Here is a 19,674-nt window from a genome sequence, read left to right as displayed (position 1 = left end):
CGCCCAGTCACCCAGCAGCCAAATCTTCCAGGCAGAATGGCACAGCTGGGCGAAACGACATTGCCTTATGTCGCTTTGCCTTTTGGTCACTAAGGCCGTGTATATATATATATATATATATATATATATATATATATATATATGTATATATATATATATATATGTATATATATATATATATATATATATATATGTATATATATGTATATATATATATATATGTATATATATATGTATGTATATATATATATATATATATATATATATATATATATGTATATATATATATATATATATATATATATATATATATAAAACGTTTTCACCGCTCTACAACCGCCCTGAATAGATTTTTGGAAAGTTTCAGTTTCCACATATGATCAGGAAAAACGAAACTGAAAGAGAACTGGCGCATACGTCAGCCGGCAACGCCTCACTTTCCCGCCCATTTTTCCATGCCTTTCCAATCAGCTCTGGCGGAATCCCCGGATGAACAGGCGTGGCTTGATGTGTCAGGGAGTCCAGTCGCTACTTGCAGTGTGTCAGTGAGGCGTCGTACTTTACATGAAGTGGATGTAGTGCAGTGTAAGTGAACTTGTGCAGTTAGTGGTTTTACTTCCCCCGGGTCATTCTGTAAAGTGGGTTAGGTGTTATTCGGTGTGTTTAGGTACTGTAAATGCGTTCCAATATTGATTGTGCCGTATGTTTGCCTGCTATCATATATCCAAGTTCTGGGGATGTCTTGTGGTAGCCCTCCAAAGCATTGAATGTGTGTAGCGTTGCTTTCCACAAGCTCTCTGGCTCAGATCTCTAGGCTCATAGGATTCATCTAGACTTTGTGACTGCAGGAATAATTAGGCGTTCTATGTGATTCTGACTGTATGTACTAACCCATTTTCATTTACTACCCTGTATGGTGGGAATGCCAAGGTGGGGAGGAGGAGTTTTTGTCAGTTTTCTTAGACTTTTAGGACCTGTGCACAGCATTTTCTTGCATCAATGTGTGTTAGCGTGCCATTCATTGTGAACGGTGCACCAGTTCACCTGCTGACTGATGTATCTTACAGCACAGAACAACATGCAACAGTGCACAAACGTGTGTTGCGATGTGCTGTCAAACCAAGTGCATGCACTGTTTTTTGGCAATGCATGTTAGCTTGTTGTGCTGTTTCTGTATTGCATGTCAATTGGAGGAATCATCAGAGTACTACTTAGAATGAACGGCACTGCAGCACATCAATGCATTTAAAGGAGGGCGTCATATGATGTCCTCCCGTTTTAAACAGGGAATGCGTGCGCATCCCTGTTCCTTCGGTGGCAAAGTGTCGCGGAGACACCGCTCGCCACTAAGGGGGGTGAACGGCCATTGGGCATGGCTGTTTACCACGTGATCGGCCGTGATGAAGTCACGACCGATCACAGATGGTTACACCCCCACTGTGCACGGCGCACGAGTACGTCGGTGGCAGCGTGTCCCCAGGAACACTGCTCGTCACCGACGCTGGTAAACAGCGATTGGCTGGTTGTTTACCCACGTGATCGGCTGTGATCATTTCACAGCCGATCACTAAATGTAAACAAACCGTGGTAATGAGATGTTACCGGGTTCTCCTCACACACCGATCGTGTGTGAGGAGGTGATTGCGGCAACATCTCGTTACCGCTTACAGTGTACGCACAAATCACACTGATCGCCCCTCCCCCAATAAAGAGGACCTGTCGCTCACAGTCCAATCAGAGGACCTGTCGCTCACAGTCCAATCAGAGGACCTGTCGCTCACAGTCCAATCAGAGGACCTGTCGCTCACAGTCCAATCAGAGGACCTGTCGATCACAGTCCAATCAGAGGACCCGAGTACCCGTCACAGTCCATCCGAGTACCCGTCACAGTCCATATAAATACCCGAGTACCTGTCACCAGGCCACCCCGAGTACCCGTCACCAGGCCACCCGAGTACCCGGGTACCTATTTTCAGCCCATGCCTCATAGAATATACGTTGGGGTGTTTGCTTTCCCAAATGGGTTCATTTTGTGGGTAATTTCACTGTCCTGGTGCTCCAGGACCTTCAAAAGTATGATAGGTAGGAATGAAATGAGATGTGTCATTTATGCTCCTAGAACGCCTGAAGGTACTACTTCAATGTTCGGCCTCTGTATGTGGCTAGGCTGTGTAAAAGTCCTACACATGTGGTATCGCCATACTCAGGAGGAGTAGCAGAATGTGTTTTGGGGTGTAATTTTTGCTATATACATGCTATGTGTTAGAAATATCTTATAAACTGACAACTTTGTGTAAAAAAAAAAAAAAAAAAAAAAAAAAAAAAAAGCGTTTTCATTATTTTCCAAAAACTTCTGGAAAAAAATGAACCGTTCAAAAGACTCATTATGCCTCATAGATTATACATTGGGGTGTTAGCTTTCCAAAATGGGGTCATTTTATGGGCAATTCTATTGTCCTAGTACTCCAGGGCCTTCAAAAGTGTAACAGGTGGCTGTGAAATGAGATGTCATTTTTGCTTGTGGGAAGGCCTGAAGGTACTACTTCAATGTTGGTGCTCTGTATGTGGCCATGCTATGTAAAAGTATCGCCATACTCGGGAAGAGTAGCAGAATGTATTTTGGGGTGTAATTTGTTGTATGCATATGCTCTGTGTGAGAAATAACCTGGTAATATGACAATTTTGTAAAAAAAATCAACACAGAAATCTTAATTTTGAAAAGAATTGTTGGAAAAAATTACAACTTAAACTCGCCATGCTACTTAATACCTTGGAATGTCTACTTTCTAAAAAGGGGTCATTGGGGGGGGGGGGGGTATTTGTACTTTCCTGACTTGTTAGTGTCTCAAGAAATGAGATACACCTGATGTACTGAAGGCCTGATCAGATGTGATCAATTTTCAGTGATTGGCACCATAGATGGTAGACTCTAAGGGCCCTTTCATACATGCAGACATTATGTCCGTATTTCATCCATCCGTTTGCGGATGAAATACGGACATACATGCATCCCTATGGGGCAGCGGGTGTCTGCGGATGAACATCCGCAGACACCCGCTATTGTCCGCCTCCGCAACAGTCCGATTCTGCAGATGGAGGAAAATCCTATTTTTCTATCCGTCTGCAGAGCCGATCGGATGAACACGGACAGACAGTCCATGCTCATCCGATCCCCATAGTGGAGAGCTGACAGGGCAGTCTCTGCACAGAGTGTGGAGACCGCCCTGTCCGCCGTCGGCTCAGCGGGGACAACGGAGCGATCCCCGCTGAGTGAGCGGATCATCACGGGGCGGATCATTACTGATCCGCCCCGTGTGAAAGGGGCCTAACTTTCACAAAGACCAAATATACACTAATGTTGGTTATTTTTACCAAAGATATGTAGCAGTATAAATTTTGGCTACAATTTATGAAGAAACATACTACTAATTAGCAACATTTTATGACAGAAACAAAGAAATAGGCATTTTTTTTCACAAAATGTAAGTTTTTATTTTATTTTATTTATAGCACAAAAAAAAAAAAAAAAACCCCACTAGTGATTAAATACCGCTAAAAGAAAGCTCTATTTGTGTGGGGAAAAAAGGACGCAAGTTTCATATGGTTACGGTGTTGCATGACTGAGTAATTCTCATTCAAACTGTGAGAGTGATGAAAGCTGAAAATTGGTCTGGTCAGGAAGGGGGTGTAAGTGCACTGTATTGAGGTGGTTAATCACAGAGTGCACATGAACAGGTTATACTAGTGTCTCAAGGGGACAGACCCAGTCCCCCAAGTGAGGACACCACCCGAGAGAACGCAGACAACCCACCCAGGGGGAGGCTGCATCCCCGGGAGCACCCAACGGAGTCGGCACCTGCACCCAAAAGGAGTCACAACCCAAAGAAAAAATTCAATAAACCAGGCCACACTTACGAACTATGGTTTAACAATTGCCAAGTCCAAAAGAGGAACTTGAATTGTAGTGGCCCTTGCCTAAGTGGTCCCAGCCAACAAATGGGGAAGAACTTCAACACGAATTATAAGTTCAATTAAAGAGTGCACATAAACAGGTTATATATGTGTCTCAAGGGGACAGACCCGGCCCCCCAGGGAGAAAGCCGCCAACCAACCAAGGGTGAGGCTGCATCCCCGAAGGCACCCAACACGGACGGGACCGGCACCTACACCCAAGGAGACACTCGACCCAAAGAAAAAAAATAATTAATTAAATAGGACACACTTACAAGTTGTAGTTTAGCAATTCCTAAGTCAAGGAAAGGACACTTATGGAAAAGCTTGGCTTTGCTGGATATGATCTAAAGAAAAGGTGTGGAGAAAAAATGGTGCCCTTTATGACCCCTGGCGTTTTCCTTATCCCCTATGGCTCAACAATTAGGTCTTACACAAAGGCCGCAACATCATGTCCTTGTGTGGCAGCCTAAACAGAGGGCCAGTGGGTGGAAAGGTGTCGCCGCACCTCCGGCTGAGTCATACAACCAGAGTGTGACTTAATCCGGGACGTTTCGATCATACGTTTGATGTGGTTGACTCTATTTTCACATGACATAGGTGCATCTACACTGCCGGATGACGTAGCCACATCTATCCTTTTGATCTTGTTATGTCACGCTCGGGTTGTACGATGCCGCCGGATGCGTGGCAACGCCTTTCCGCCCACTGGCCCTCTGGGCTGCCACACGAGGAGGTGATGTTGCGGACGTCATCACGCAGCACCTAACGCGGCTTAATTGTTGATCCATAGGGGATTTATAAGGAAGACGCCAGGGGTCATAAGGGCGCCATTTTCTCCACACCTTTTTGTTGGGATCGTAAGTCCAAGCTTTTCCATAAGGGGGGCCATCCTCTGCCCATCTTTGAGGGTAGGAGCCACTGCAATTCATGTCCTTTCCTGGACTTCGGAATTGCTAAACTACAACTTGTAAGTGTGGGCCATTTTATTTCTTTTTCTTTGGGTCGAGTATCTCCTTGGGTGCAGGTGCCGGTCCCGTCCGTGTTGGTTGCCCCCGGGGATGCAGCCTCACCCTTGGTTGGTTGGCGGCGTTCTCCCTGGGGGGCCGGGTATGTCCCCATGAGATACTCATAATCTGTTTATGTGCACTCTTTAATTGAACTTAAAACTTGTGTTGCAGGTCTTCTCAATTTGTTGCCTGGTACCACTTAGGCAGGGGCCACTGCAATACAAGTTCCTCTTTTGGACTTGGGAATTGCTAAATCATAGTTCATAAGTATGGCCTATTTTATTGAAATTTTTTCTTTGGGTTAGGTCTCCTTTTTTGGTGCAGGTTCCGGTTCCGTTGGTGTTGGGTGCTCCCGGGGATGCCCCCTCCTGGGTGGGTTGGCTGCGTTCTCCCGGGTGGTGCCCTCACTTGGGGGACTGGGTCTGTCCCATTGAGACACTAGTATAACCTGTTAATGTGCACTCTGTGATTAAACTTCAAATTCTGATTGTAGGTTTTCCCTGTTCAATGGTTGAGATGACTTTGGGACCTCCCTTTTTTACACCCTTGTTGGGTTTCTTACCCTATGGCCCCATTGTGTGGTGAAAGGCTTCTACAAACTTCCAGGATGATTTTTGGTGTTGAGGGAATATTTTTTCCATATCAATTTATTTGACATGTAAGTTTGATTGTATTCAGTATATGTCAGTTAATTTTGTATTTCATGGTTTAATGTAATTTTGTACCTAATGCATTTATACTGTATTTTACACTTTCCGAAGTGGTAACAGTCCCTGATGAAGATTAGAATTTATGCACTTTTTGAAACACATTGGACTTTTCCACTACCTACCATCTTTGGCTATCTGCATCGATGGTTCCAATCAATGTAGTAGGATTTGACCACTTCTGTCAACTACCGTGTAAGATTTACAATGCAATGTATATGTGGTGTTCTTGTGGTTTCTTCCATAAGAATTCTTTTTTTATGATTCATTTTTTTTTTCCATCATTGCCTTTAAAATCCCATTTGGAGGTTGTTTATCTTCAAGCATTTTAGGGATGTTGGCAATTCACCCACCAACCTATGGGAGTATATCATTTTTCTGACTGTAAGGAATACATGATATCAATGGCTTGGGGTGCTAGCTAGTTGCTTCGAGAATAGTGTTTCCTGTGGATGGTTTTCTATATAACGTGGAACCTAGACTACCATCTTGATTTGATGTATATTTTTATATTCAAGAAGCTGATGCTCTTTTGGTCATGGGTCATAGTGAATTTAAGATTTCAAGTCCTTAATCCCAGTCTTATCAATGAAGGTCCCCAATTCCTCAGATATCCCGGTCCAGATGATGAACACCTCATCAATGAATCTTTTCCAGATTAGGATGTTACCCAGAAGGTATTGTAGATTATCACTGGAGAAAAGGTCTCATTCCCACCGCTCAAGGTACAGATTGGCATAGGATGGGTCACATCATGTCCCCATCGCAACCCCCCTGTACCTAGAAACACCTGGGGACAGCCAAACAAAAACTCATTGTTCATGAGGACTGTGACGTACCTAGTGGACGAGCCTGACCTGCAGGGAGTGACCTCCCTTGTGGCTCTGACTCGAGGGCCCTGGTAGGGTATACAGGAAGCACAAGAGTCAGGAGTGGCACGAGTGTCAGGCAGGATCAACAGCAGCGGATGGATCTGGAACAAAGGAAACGCTGTGTAACGGAACCTCTGACAGGATCAGAAGACAGGTTGGGACCAAGAAGGAGCTGGATCAGCAGACGGGTGCAGCAGGCTCGAACTGAGCAGCAGGTAGGCAACAGGAACCAGTGACCAGGACACCGGAGCATGACCTCAGACTGGAACTGGACTGCAGGCAGAAGCTGGACCAACAACTGGAAGCTGGACAGCAGACAGGCACCAGGAAGCATGATACTGAGAGCAGGGTAGTCAGACAAACCTGGTCATGATCAGGCAGATAGCAGAGGTACCAGAGGATCAAGCAGAAGGGTAGTCAGACAGGCTGAAGTCAGGTGCAGGCGGATAGCAGGGATGGTAGGAGACAAACCGGGTAAGTAAGCACAAGCAACAGGTTTTCAGGATCAGGATACACACACTCTGTAGATCAGACATCAAGATCTCAGTGTGACCGTCAGAACTAAATAGCCCTTCTGGCGCCAAGAGGCGCGCACAGGTAGCGGAAAGCTCAGGACGTCTGTCACTGGCAGGATCTTCCTGACAAGGACAAATCTGAGGAGGTCCAAAATGAACTTGTTATAGGGACTTGATGTGCTACTGCGCTCAGATAAGAAGCCCTCTACAACCCGTACCCCCCGGTCATGGGGGATGGAGTTGTAGAGGGCTTCCACATCAGCTGCCACCAGCCAATGGCACGTGATATGGGGACGTAAATGGTCATTGGCTAATTCGCTTGCTGGCTCAGTCAAACAGCCATTGCCAGAAACTATAGGTCTGCCTGGTGGTTGAACCTGACTTTTGTGGATTTTAGGCAAGGTGTGTAGGGTGAGAGTTTTTGGTGTTTTTACATTTAGGAATTCCAATGTGGGTTTATTTTTATTTTTTTTTATTTTTTTATCAATCGGGTTATTTAGATGAGCTTGGGGAATGAGGTTCCTAAACTTAGTCATCATTCTGCCAAGAAAAAGTTCCCATTCCCTGTTTAAAAGGTCCTTAACCATCTGTTCATAACGGTATCCATTATGACTATATTTCCACCTTTTTGTCTGTTTTATCACAAGTTGGTGATTATTCTTCAAATCTGAGATAGCCTTATGCAAAGCTGGATCTAGATTTGAAGCATTATATTTCCTCCATCTGTGTGTGTGTTTTTTTTTTTTTTTTTGTTTTTGTTTTTGTTTTTTTTTCTTCTATCTCTTTGGTCACTTGTTGGGTATTTGAATGCCCAAATGTTAGGGTTGGCCTATAATGGAGGAAATGCTCTTGATCGTGGTTGATAGAGCTGAGGAGGAGGGAAGCAAATGCTCAAAAAATGTTTGATTGGTAACCCACCACTCTTGTCTAATGAATTAGGAACCAGTTCATCAGAAGGATTACTCTCCTCCCAAAGCTTCATCAGTTTCGTTAAGGGACTTCATGTCTTCCATGGTGAATTCTTTCCAGATCTCATTCTCAAGTGAAGGAGACCTGGATGATGAATACTTTTTGTCATAGGTTACTTTGTACATCAATTTGCGTGCAGCACTAGCATTAGTGGTAATGGATGAGCTTACCTTTTAGATAGCAAAAGCTTGAGAGAGGGGAAGAGGTAGTTCCCAAATCACCAGAGGTAGCAGAAGTAGATTGTAAAGTGAAATTCTGAGTATGCGGTGCGTTACTTGTGGACTTAACAGTACTTGTAGATAGTGATGTTGTGATTCTCCTGGTTTCCTCTACCTTTTGTGTGAATTTAACCTATCGGAGTCATTTTTTTCTCTGCTCAGACTCTTTTTGCTACCACCTTTATCTAGGTGAGTTTGAACTGGCAGCTTTATACTGCAAGGAACCCTTTTTGATCCTGCATAAGGACAATGTGGTCTCTGCTTTCAATCCTTACCAGGACCATTTAATAAAGCATTTGCAAAACTTTTCTGGCATATTGGCTGTAGTAGAAATTCCTGCATCAAGTTCACAAAAGCCATACGACCATTTTCTTCTTATTTCGTGTAACAAGGTAGTTCTTATGTGCCCACACTTTTACATCCTGCACTATGGCATGACAGATTCTTTCAGAATTAAAGCGGGAGTTTGGCGTTTTTTTTTTTTTTTTTTTTAAAGTCAGCGGCCTCAAATACTGCAGCTGCTGACTTTTAAAATAAGGACACTTACCCGCCCAGCGCGCCCGCGATGTCGGCACCCGAAGCCGATCTCTCGATCGTCTCTCAGGTGCTGCCGCCGCCATCTTGGGTATGGGAATCTGGAAGTGGAGCCTTGCGGCTTCACTTCCCAGTTCCCTACTGCGCATGCGCAAATCTCGCTGCGCAATAAGGATGGTCCGCGCTGTCCCTGGGATCCGTGTGTTTCCCAGCGGACAGCGGGGGACCCGCAGGAAGTGGCATAAATATCCACAGATTCTGCGGATATTTATGCCCTAAGTGGGTGCAAATACCTGTACTGTACAGGTATCTGCACCCCCTCCCCCCCTGAAAGATGCCAATTGTGGCGCCGGAGGGGGGGAGGGTTCTGATGAGCGGAAGTTCCACTTTAGGGTGGAGCCCCGCTTTAATGCCAGATCAGTGATAATAAAGTGGCGGTAAATAAGACCTCCTCCATGTTGAAGTATATTGTGTTTTGAAAAGTCCTGCATGCTACATCTTTGGTGTGGTTTTGAAAACCACACCAAAAATGTAGGTTCCCATTGAAATGAATGGAAATTGCGGTAGGAGCATGGTAAAAATGCACCACGATTTGTGTTTTTTTGGCACCCATTTTTCACAGGTGCAGGCAACCCAAAAACACACTAGAAGCACACAGAAAAATGCATCTGAAACACATCAAAATCATGGTTTTATCACAATTGTGCCCTTGAATAGATACATGAATCTCTTGCAAGTTGCACTGACAAGAAACGGGTTTCTATGGCGTTAGCTCTTGGGTTTCAGGTCCTCCTACACTCTTAGACTGTGTTCACAGCTAATACGGATGCAGCTCATCCAGAAAAATGCATTTCAAAAAGTTATAAATTGATTTTCATTTTTAAGAGTGAAGTATTTGACCCCTTTGCAAAAAAATGATTTAGGACTTGGTGGCAAAACCCTTGTTGGCAAGCACAGAGGTAAGACGTTTCTTGTAGTTGGCCACCAGGTTTGCACATATCTCAGGAGGGATTTTGTCCCACTCTTTGCAGATCATCTCTAAGTCATTTGGGTTTCGAGGCTGACGTTTGGTAAAACTCGAACCTTCAGCTCCCTCCACATATTTTCTATGGGATTAAGGTCTTGAGACTGGCTAGGCCACTCCAGGACCTTTAATGTGCTTCTTCTTGAGCCACTCCTTTGTTGCCTTGGCCGTGTGTTTTTGGGTCATTGATTTTAATCAAAAAAGAGTGACTGAACTTCTAACACTGTATATATACTGGTTGCTAAGGAGGGGGGCCGGGAAGCCGGCCTCCGCATCCTTAACCACTTGCCGACTGGCGCAAGCCGATGTACGTTGGCAGAATGGCACGGACAGGCAAATGGGCGCACAGGTAAGTCCTTTTAAGTTTGCCGCTGACGGCACGCCGGTCGGGACCCCCATGAGTCTGATCGCGGGTCCCGCGGACACGATCGCCGCTGGGATACCCGCGATCGTCTCACGGGGAAGAAGAACGGGGAGATGCTAATATAAACGAGCATCTCCCTGTTCTGCCTAGTGACAGTGTCACTGATCTCTGCTCCGTGTGATCGGAGCAGAGATCAGTGACTTGTCAGACACAGTCACGCCTTCCACGGTTAGAAACCCTCCCCAGGGCTCACTTAACCCCTCCCCTCAGTGGTTAACCCCTTCACTGCCAGTGTCATTTACACAGGAATCCGTGTATTTGTATAGCACTGATTGTTGTATAAATGACTGGTCCCAAAAATGTGTAAAAGAAAAAATCCAAAAAAAATAAAAATCCGATGTGTCCGCCATAATGTCACAGTCACGATAAAAAAATCGCTGATCGCCGCCATTACTAGTAAAAACCAGAGTTAGACTTACCGGTAACTGTTTCTTGGAGTCGTCCCAGGGCAGCACTAGAAAGATAAGGCTCCACCTCCGGAGGCAGGAAACGCACCAGTCCCTTCTCCTTCAGTCTTTAAAGTGGGAGTAAACCCAGTTTCAAATAACACTTACATTCCCGGCATGCCAGAAATGCTAACTTTCACATTGGTTGTGCTCGCAACCAAACTTTCAAACCATCCAATGGCTGGTTTCATAACTGATCACATGTGCAGCATTATGGCAGTTGAAGAATCATTAGAGGCCAAGATGGCAGCTTCCTTGACTGAAAATTATAGAAGGGTTTACTTCCACTTTAACCGAGCACTTCCCCGGAACGGCTTCTGAAACAACACAAACACTCGTCCAACATTATAACAGCATATTGGGAGAGAATCCCTGCTGTCCTGGACGACTCCCAGAAACAGAGTTACCGGTAAGTCTAACTCTGGTTTTCTCTAGTCGTCTGTCCAGGACAGCACTAGAGAGGATCAATGAGAACTTACCAGATTCGGGGGGGGGGGGGGGGGCTACCGCTTGGAGGACTTTTCTCCCAAACGCTTGGTCTTGTGCTGAGATGAGGTCCAATCTATGCTTCATGAAAGTCGAGTAGTTTGACCATGTTGCTGCTCAACAGATTTGTTCTGCCCAGGAGGCCGATAGTGCCCATGTGGAAAAGGGACATTCCATTTTCATAAATTTGTAAGCTTCCACAATAGCCTGTTTTAATCCATCTTGCAATTGTGTTTTTCGAAACTTGGGACCCCAATTTTTTACCCGCATGCAAAATAATGCATTTGATTTCCTAATGCTTTGCGACATCTACAGATACTGTAAGACACAGGCTCTCACATCCAGTAGGTGGAATTCTACTTTCCTTGGATTGGTGGATGACCCACAGAATGAAGGCAAAATAATTTCCTGGGATCTATGGAATTTTGTCACCACTTTGGGTAAAAATCCCGGGTCTGTGCGTAGCATCAGCCTGTCTTCAAAAATCTGCAAAAATGGCTCTTTTATAGAAAGTGCCTGAAGCTTGCTACTACGTTTAGCTGTGGATATTGCCACTAGAAACACTGTTTTTTGAGTGTGATCCATTTTAAGGAGGGCTCTACTTCCTGTGACCATTTTAACCATCCCTGTAATGCAACTGACGGGTCCCATTTGGGTAAAATTTTAAACGGAACCGGTTTAATTCTGGCTAACCCCTTAAATAATCTGCTAAATAGCTGGTCTAATGCCAGGGGTTGCTCTAAAAACACAGACAGGACCGCAATTTATACCTTCAAAGTACTAATGACCAGTCCTTTATCCACGCTGTCTTGAAGAAACTCTAAGCCCTTGTACACACGGTCGGACATTCCGACGGAAAATGTCCGATCGGACCATGTTGTCGGATAATCCGACCGTGTGTGGGCTCCATCGGACTGTTTCCGTCGGAATATCCGACCGACAAAGTTTTAGAGCTGGCCTATAAAATTTTCCGACAACATGGTCCGATCGTTTGTAGAAAATTTTGATTGGACAAAGTGCCACGCATGCTCAGATCAAATTTCTAGATTAAAGCTATTGGCTACTAGCCTGAACGTAGTCCCGTCATAACGAAATAACGTCATCACGTTCTGAACGATCGGATTTTCTGACTACTTTGTCCGACCGTGTGTATGCAACAAAAGTTTCGGACAAAATCCAACGGATTTTGTTGTCAGAATTATCCGACCGTGTGTACAAGGGCTAAGACTGCCGGGATATTTAGACCAGGGCTCGACAAAACCCGGGCGCCAAGTCGCATTTGCGACTAGAATTAGCGAACTGGCGCCTGGGGCAGCACAGCTGGGGGTATGCTGTCTCCGCGGACCCCCCCGGCGCGATCGCGTCGGGCCGCGCCGCCGGCGGCCGGTAATTTAGCCCCCGGCTTTGAGGCCTTCTACGATCCTATGGTTCCTTCTGGAATCTGGCGCCCTCTTGTGGTGGCCGTTGGAATTACAACCAGCAATGCTAATGGATGCAATGCTAATTTTCCCTGCCTGCCAGCCTATCTTCCTTCCCTTTACTCAGAACCCCTAAAAATTATATATATATTTTATTCTAACACCCTAAAGAATAAAATGGTGGTCGTTGCAATACTGTCTGTCACACCGTATTTGCACAGCGGACTTACAAGCGCACTTTTTTGGGGAAAATGTATTTAATAAAAAAAAAAAAAAATAAGACAACAGTAAAGTTAGCCCAATTTTTTTTTAATATTGTGAAAGATAATGTTGCGTCGAGTAAATCGATACCAAACATGTCATGCTTCAAAATTGCGCCCGCTCATGGAATGGCGACAAACTTTTACCCTTTAAAATCTCCATAGGCGACGTTTAAAAAATTCTACAGGTTGCACTTTTTAAGTTACAGAGGAGGTCTGGGGCTAGAATTATTGCTCTCACTCTACCGATCGCAGCGATACCTCACATGTGTGATTTGAACACCGCTTTCATATATGCGTTCGCTTCTGCACGCAAGCTTGGCAGGACAGGGCGCGTTTAAAATATTTTTATTTTAACTTTTATTTTTATTTTTTTCACTGTTCTTTAAAAAAAAAAAAAAAATGTGTGTCACTTTTATTCCTATTACAAGGAATGTAAAAATCCCTTGTAATAGAAAAAAGCATGACAGGTCCTCTTGTATATGAGATCTGGGGTCAGAGAGACCTCACATCTCATATTTACACTAAAATGCAATTTAAAAAAAATTTGTCATTTGAAAAAAATAAATAAAATGTCCCTCTAAGAGCTATGGGCAATGACTTGGAGACAGGTGAGGGGCTTGGGGCTATCTTCCCCTCACTCGTCTCCATGTCAGGCCAGGGACAGGTCCAGATCGCCGTCACAGACCCGGCTCCTAACTTTTTTAGCTGGCTCCTAGATTCCAAGCAAATTTGTCAACCCCTGATTTAGACACTTTTTTAGCGCCTAACCATGAACAAAAAAACTTTACAAAACTTAACATAAATTGCTTGGGTTACCTTCTTCCTACTGGAAAGAAGCGTAATTATCACCCTGTCTGAGAGCCCTTTAGACTTCAAGAGGCTCTCCTCAGACACCAGTCTGATAATTTCAGGGTCTGTATTTCTGGCAACAGAACTGGGCCCTGGGACAGGGGATCCTCCCTCTCGGGCAGTATGAGGGGAGGCTCTTCTGACAGGCCCAGCAGCATTGAGAACCATGGTGTTAGGACCTGGGCTTGAACCTGGGACCTCTGGTGTGTCTGGCAGTGACTCTGCTTGCTGAGCGACCTGGAATGCTGGACAGCTCCTTGGACAATTCCTTGAATGATCTTGTCTTGAATCTTGTTTGCCTTGAACCTTGAACTCTTTGCTCCTCCCATGAACTTCCTGATTTAAGCCATGTCTCTGCACTTCCTGGTTGCCAGAATATTGTGCCTTCACCAGCCAATATCTTGCTCCTATCTCTCCTGCTGCCGACCGTATCCTCGCTACAATTCGTTACCAACATTTGGCTTGTTCCTGGACTACGCTTCTGCTGAATCCCAACCTGCAACTATTTGTTACCGACTTTTGGCTTGTTTCTCAACTACGCTTCTGCTTGATCCCTACCTGCTATATCTGCTACCAGACCCCCGGCTTGCTCACCTCCTGGTGGGGCTATCCTGAGGACCGCGACCTGGCACTAACACGCAGCCAAGCCCATCTCCACCTTTGGGAGCTCTGGTGAATACCGGTTAGTGCTTAGACCCCGCACCTCAGGTGAACCCGTGTCATCAGCCAGGGTGACCTGTGTGAATATCTGCTCTGCTGCTATAGCTACTGGCCTCTGAGCCTGACTCCAGATCGTGACACCTGGTCTCTTTGGCCAATACGGGACCACCAATATCGTTGTGGTCCGCTCCTGAAGAAACTTCCTCAGGACTAGAGGAATCCGTTTGAATGGGGGAAAGGTGTAGCAAGTGTGAAATGCCCAACTTTGTGCCAAAGCGTCTATCCCTTTGGTCCCCGCTTCCCTCTCTAGTGAGAAGTATACTGGTACTTGGTTGTTCAGCTGAAAGATTTCCCTGTTCAGGGACCATTCTGATTCCCACACTTGGTGTCGATTCAGAAAATCCACCAGATGGTTGTCCACCCCTTTCAGATGGACTATTCCCAGATCTCCTGTAACTCTCTCCAATTGGCTGACCTTTGGGATTATGCTTTCCCCCCAACATCCTTGGGCTATCTTTGACCCCAAATGGGTCCCCCAGCCCCAAGCACTGGCATCTGTAGTGATGCAGACAGACACTGGAGACCACCAAAGACCTTGTACTAGGTTCTCTTTTCTTCACCCCCATAGAGACTTTCTGGTCTTTTGAAGATAGGTGGATAGTCGAGTCTAGGGATTCTTGTGTTCCGTCCCAACTGCTCAGGATGTTGGCCTGCGGGCACCTGAAGTGGGCCCTTGCCCAAGAAACTGCAGGAATGGTTGCCATTAACAGACCCAGTCCCGACATGGCTGAGCGGAGGGAAATTGCAGATTGTTTTGCAGAAAGATTGCAGTCTCCTTCACCCTTTCTGCTTTCTCCTCTGTGAGGAAGATTTTTTTTGTGTCACCGAGTCCCCCGGGAAACCCGGATACTGTGTCGGTATCAGGTGCGATTTTTGTCTTCGTTTATTAACCACCCTAGTCTTTTTAGATAGGACATGGCTACCCTCAGGTCTCCCTGAAGTTGGAGTTTTGAGGGGGGAAGAATAAAAAGTACGGTATGACCGCAATTCCATTCAGCCTCAGGGGAGCCAATGCTTCCGCCAGGACTTTTGTAAATATCCTGGGGGAGGATGATAGGTGAAAGGCAGGGCCCTGAACTGGAAGTGTCGGATCTGCCTTCCCCGCTGAATCGCTATTCTCAAATATTTTTGAGAGCCCTCATGAATGGGGATGTGCAGGTAGGCATCCCTCAGATCGAGGGAGGCCATGAAACAACCTGGTGGAAGGATTGACCTTACAAAAAATTCCAGATGGAAACATTTTTTACAGTATGTTACCCATTCGTTTAGTTACCTTAAATTCGAAATTAACCGGAATTTGCCCAACGGTTTTCTCACTACAAACACATGTGAGTGAAACACCGTGGTTTACTTCCTGTGTTGGCACTGGAACTAGAACCCTCTGGTCTACCAAATCACCAATTTGCGACAGCAAGGCCGTCGCCTTCTGAGGATCTTTGGGATGTTTGGTCACACACATCCTCGTAGGCGGAGTGTGCTTGAATTGTATTTGATACCCCTCCCTGATTATCCTCAGGATGGAAGCATTTGGGGTAATTCTTTCCCACTGTGGGAGTAACTGCCCCAATCTTCTCCCCCCCACGGTAACCAAGACACTAGGACTTGGTGGTTTTCTTAGAACAGGGCTTGAGAAGTTTGCTTGCAATCTAGGAGCCAGCTAAAAATGTCCCTCGCCTGAATTGGAGACGAGTGAGGAGAAGATGGGGACCCCCCCCCCCCCACCTGTCTCCAAGTCATTGCCCATAACTCTTAGAGGGACATTTTTTATTTATTTTTTCAAATGACACATTTTTTTTAAATTGCATTTTAGTGTAAATATGAGATCTGACCCCAGATCTCATTTTAAGAGGACCGGTCATGCTTTTTTCGATTTACAAGGGATTTTTACATTCCTTGTAATAGCAATAAAAGTGACAATTTTTTTATTTTTTTATTTTTTTTATAAAAGAACAGTGAAAAAATTAAAAATAAAAGTTAAAATGAATAAGAAGAAAAATAATAATTTTATACACGCCCCGTCGTGTGCAGAAGCAAACGCATACGTGAGTAGCATATGAAAAAGGTGTTCAAACCATGCATGTGAGGTATCGCAGAGATCGGTAGAGCGAGAGCGATAATTGTAGCCCCAGGTGTTCCTCAGTAACTCAAAACATGCAACCTGTAGAATTTTTTTTAAACGTCACTTATGGAGATTTTAAAGGGTAAAAGTTTGTCACCATTCCAAGAGCAAACGCAATTTTGAAGCGTGACATGTTGGGTATCAATTTCACAATATAAAAAAAATTGGGCTAACTTAACTGTTTTATATTTTTTAATTAAATAAAAAAAATTCCCAAAAAACTGCGTTTGTAAGTCCGCTACGCAAATACAGTGTGACAGACAGTATTGCAATGACCGCCATTTTATTCTCTAGGGTGTTAGAATAAATTTTTATATATATATATATATATATATATATATATATATATATATATATATATATATATATATATATATATATATATATATATATATTATAATATTTGGGGGTTCTAAGTAAAGGGAAGGAGATGGGCAGGCAGTAAAAACAGGCAGGGGACGCTTCATTAGCATTGGTGGTTGTCATACCAACGGCCACCACGAGGGCGCCAGATTTCAGAAGGAAGCATAGGACCGCAGAAGGCCTTAAAGCCGTGGTCTCAATTGGCGGTGGCGTGGCCCAACGCGATCACGCAGGGGGGTGCACGGAGACGGGGTACCCCCCAGCTGTGCCGCCCCAGACGCCAGGTCGCTAATTCTAGTCGCAAATGCGACCTGGGGTTTGTCGAGCCCTATCTTAGAAGAGGAAAACAGATTACCTTTCTGTTTTCCCCCCAGTCCACTGTTTCTTAGGAGCTGACCCCTTAGAGGTCTGTCCTTGCGCCTGTCCCTGTTTTTGTGGATGAAAAAAAGCGTTTTCCTGGTGCCTTTTTTGTTTTAACAGGGAAGGCCTTCTTCTTTTACGCAGTGCGATCCGGAACCTTTTCTAGAGCCTGCCCAAATAGAAGGTCCACTTCAAAGGAGATACCACATAACCTCACCTTTTTTTTAAAGCTAGGTCCCCTGACCAGGATTTTAGCCATAGTGCCCTGCGAGATGAATTCACAAGAGCAGCGGTCCTTGCTGAAAGCTTGACCGACTCTGCAGAAGCATCTGCCATATAACCTGCTGCTTTGTGCAGCATAGGAAGGGAAAATTTCCTTCCTAGAGGTCCCGCTTTCTAAATTCCCTTGCAATTGTTCCAGCCAGACCTCCAGGAAGCGAGCCACTATTGTGGCCATAGCAGGCTTTAAATTGGTCATGGCGACTAACCAAAGACCTTTTTTTAACAGCACCTCCATCCTTTTGTGCATGGGTTCCTTGAGGGCACCCATGTCCTCAAAGGCGTGGTCTGTTGATTTTGCGCACTGGGAGAAAGCTGCGTCTACCTTGGGTACTTTGTTCCAGACGCAGTGCGCTGTGAATTGGGAAAACCCTGGCTGAAAGGGTTTGATACCCTGAAAGGGTTTGATACATCCGGTCATGCAAGGACAGAGAGAGACCTGCTCTTAATTATGAGCATCTCAAAAATAACCCCCAATAAGGTATCAACCTACGCAAGTGAGAGCCTGTATCTGAAAGAGTTTGTCCCTTTAATCGGAATATCTCTGGATAATGGGGTCTCACTTAGGCCACCTGGAGAGTCTAATTCCTATTCCCCTGATTCGTCTCCAGAAATCAGTTCCTTACAGGCCCCCGTAGCCTCCTTGTAGACCAGTTTATCTATACAGGGTTTACAGAGGGGCTTAACCTATCCTTCTTTAAATTTTGTTCATACACAATGGACATTTCTTCTCCCCCCCGACCTCTCTGGTTCTTTGGGCAGGGCCCAAGACAAGAGAAGGAGAGAAGAAAAAGGAAGGCACTAACGGGATTCGCAAGACACGCTAGTCTGGATCCTGTTTAAATAGAGGGGGAGGGGACATAAAAATTGACCATTTCTAAATGTCTCTGCATTGATTAGTCCATCATTCCCCCCCCCAGCCCCGTAGGTACAAGACATTATCAAAAAATATGGGGATTTGGTCACACCATATTGCTACATGGTGCTTAAACGCACTTACTGGGACAAAGTACCCCATGATTAGTGGGTCCTACACTACCATAGACTAGGAGATCCTGCTTCTCTGAACTATGGGAGCTATACTCCACTATGTGGGAGATCATGAGGTCTCCACCATGACACAGGCGGTCACTAATGAGAGGTTCTTACTGAGGGAGTGGTTAAGTGGGAAGCAGGATCTCCTAGTCTATGGATAGTGTAGGACCCACTAATCATGGGGTACTTTGTCGCAGTAAGTGGGCTTAAGCACCATATAGCAATATGGTGTGACCAAATCCCCATATTTTTTGATAATGTTTTTTGAAAATGTCGTCTAGGTGTTTTTAAAAAGCCTTGCTGGAGGTAAATGTTAGTTGTGCATGTGTGCGCTGTAATATTTTTGTTCTGTTGTATGGTCTTATGGCAGCCCCATCTTAATGCATTTTTTTTTTTTTGGCGTGTGCCCCCCAAATATCTTGTTTGTCAGAAGTACAGTAAAATCACACTTGTTTATTAATAATAAAAATAAAAAGATAAATAGAGTAAGCGTAATCAAAGCATAGCTAAGCCAGAGTTCAGTAGATCCAAGTAGAGGACAGCAGGCAGGATAAGTAGCCAGAAGGGATGTCAGCAAAGCCAGTCTTTAAACAGGAATGCAGGAAGATGGTTTCTTGTGATGTGGCGAAGGCAGGAATGAAGAGCTGGAGATCTTTTTAAGTAGGCGGGACTAACGAGCAGATCCACAACAGCTGGTTAACTGTGGAGAGAGATGAGAGCTGGCAATTAGCTGACAGCTGAGCACCCAGCTCAGAGTAGGAAGGGCTAAGCCAACCCTGACAGTACCTCCCTCCTCAACAACCCCTCCCCCCTCGTGGGACCACTGGGCTTGAGGGGAAACAATCTATGGAAATCACGGAGGAGGACAGGAGCATGTACGCCCGAGGATGAGACATAGGCCGCGTACACACGGGCGGACTGTCCGCCCAACTAGGTTCGTCAAACAGTTTGACAAACAGTCCGTTCAAAATTAGCATGAACGGACTTGACCACACACGACGAACGAACAGTCCGCTGAAAACTTGCGCGATGACGTGAACGGCATGTACGACAGGACGAGAGATTCGAAGTCCAATACACTGCAATGCAACCTTCGCCGTGTAAATTCTTTC

The 19,674-nt window shown here is 45.1% G+C and overlaps 1 protein-coding gene across 1 annotated transcript in view; it reads left to right on the top strand.

Annotated features, from left to right (window-relative positions):
* The first annotated feature begins 463 nt into the window (after positions 1-463).
* LOC143987597 (interferon-induced, double-stranded RNA-activated protein kinase-like) overlaps positions 464-19,674 on the top strand; it is a 365,105-nt gene continuing 345,894 nt past the window's right edge. Inside the window, exon 1 of the mRNA XM_077486451.1 lies at positions 464-585. The gene's annotated coding sequence lies outside the window, so the exon portion shown is untranslated. The remainder of the gene's footprint in view (positions 586-19,674) is intronic.

Source organism: Lithobates pipiens, unplaced genomic scaffold (genome assembly GCF_037356315.1).
Source record: "Lithobates pipiens isolate NorthernLeopardFrog02 unplaced genomic scaffold, aLitPip1_a1.2 Scaffold_18, whole genome shotgun sequence".
NCBI classification, from domain to species: Eukaryota; Metazoa; Chordata; class Amphibia; order Anura; family Ranidae; genus Lithobates; species Lithobates pipiens.
Note: the sequence above shows the minus strand (reverse complement) of the source record. Positions and strands in the feature narration are given on the sequence as shown.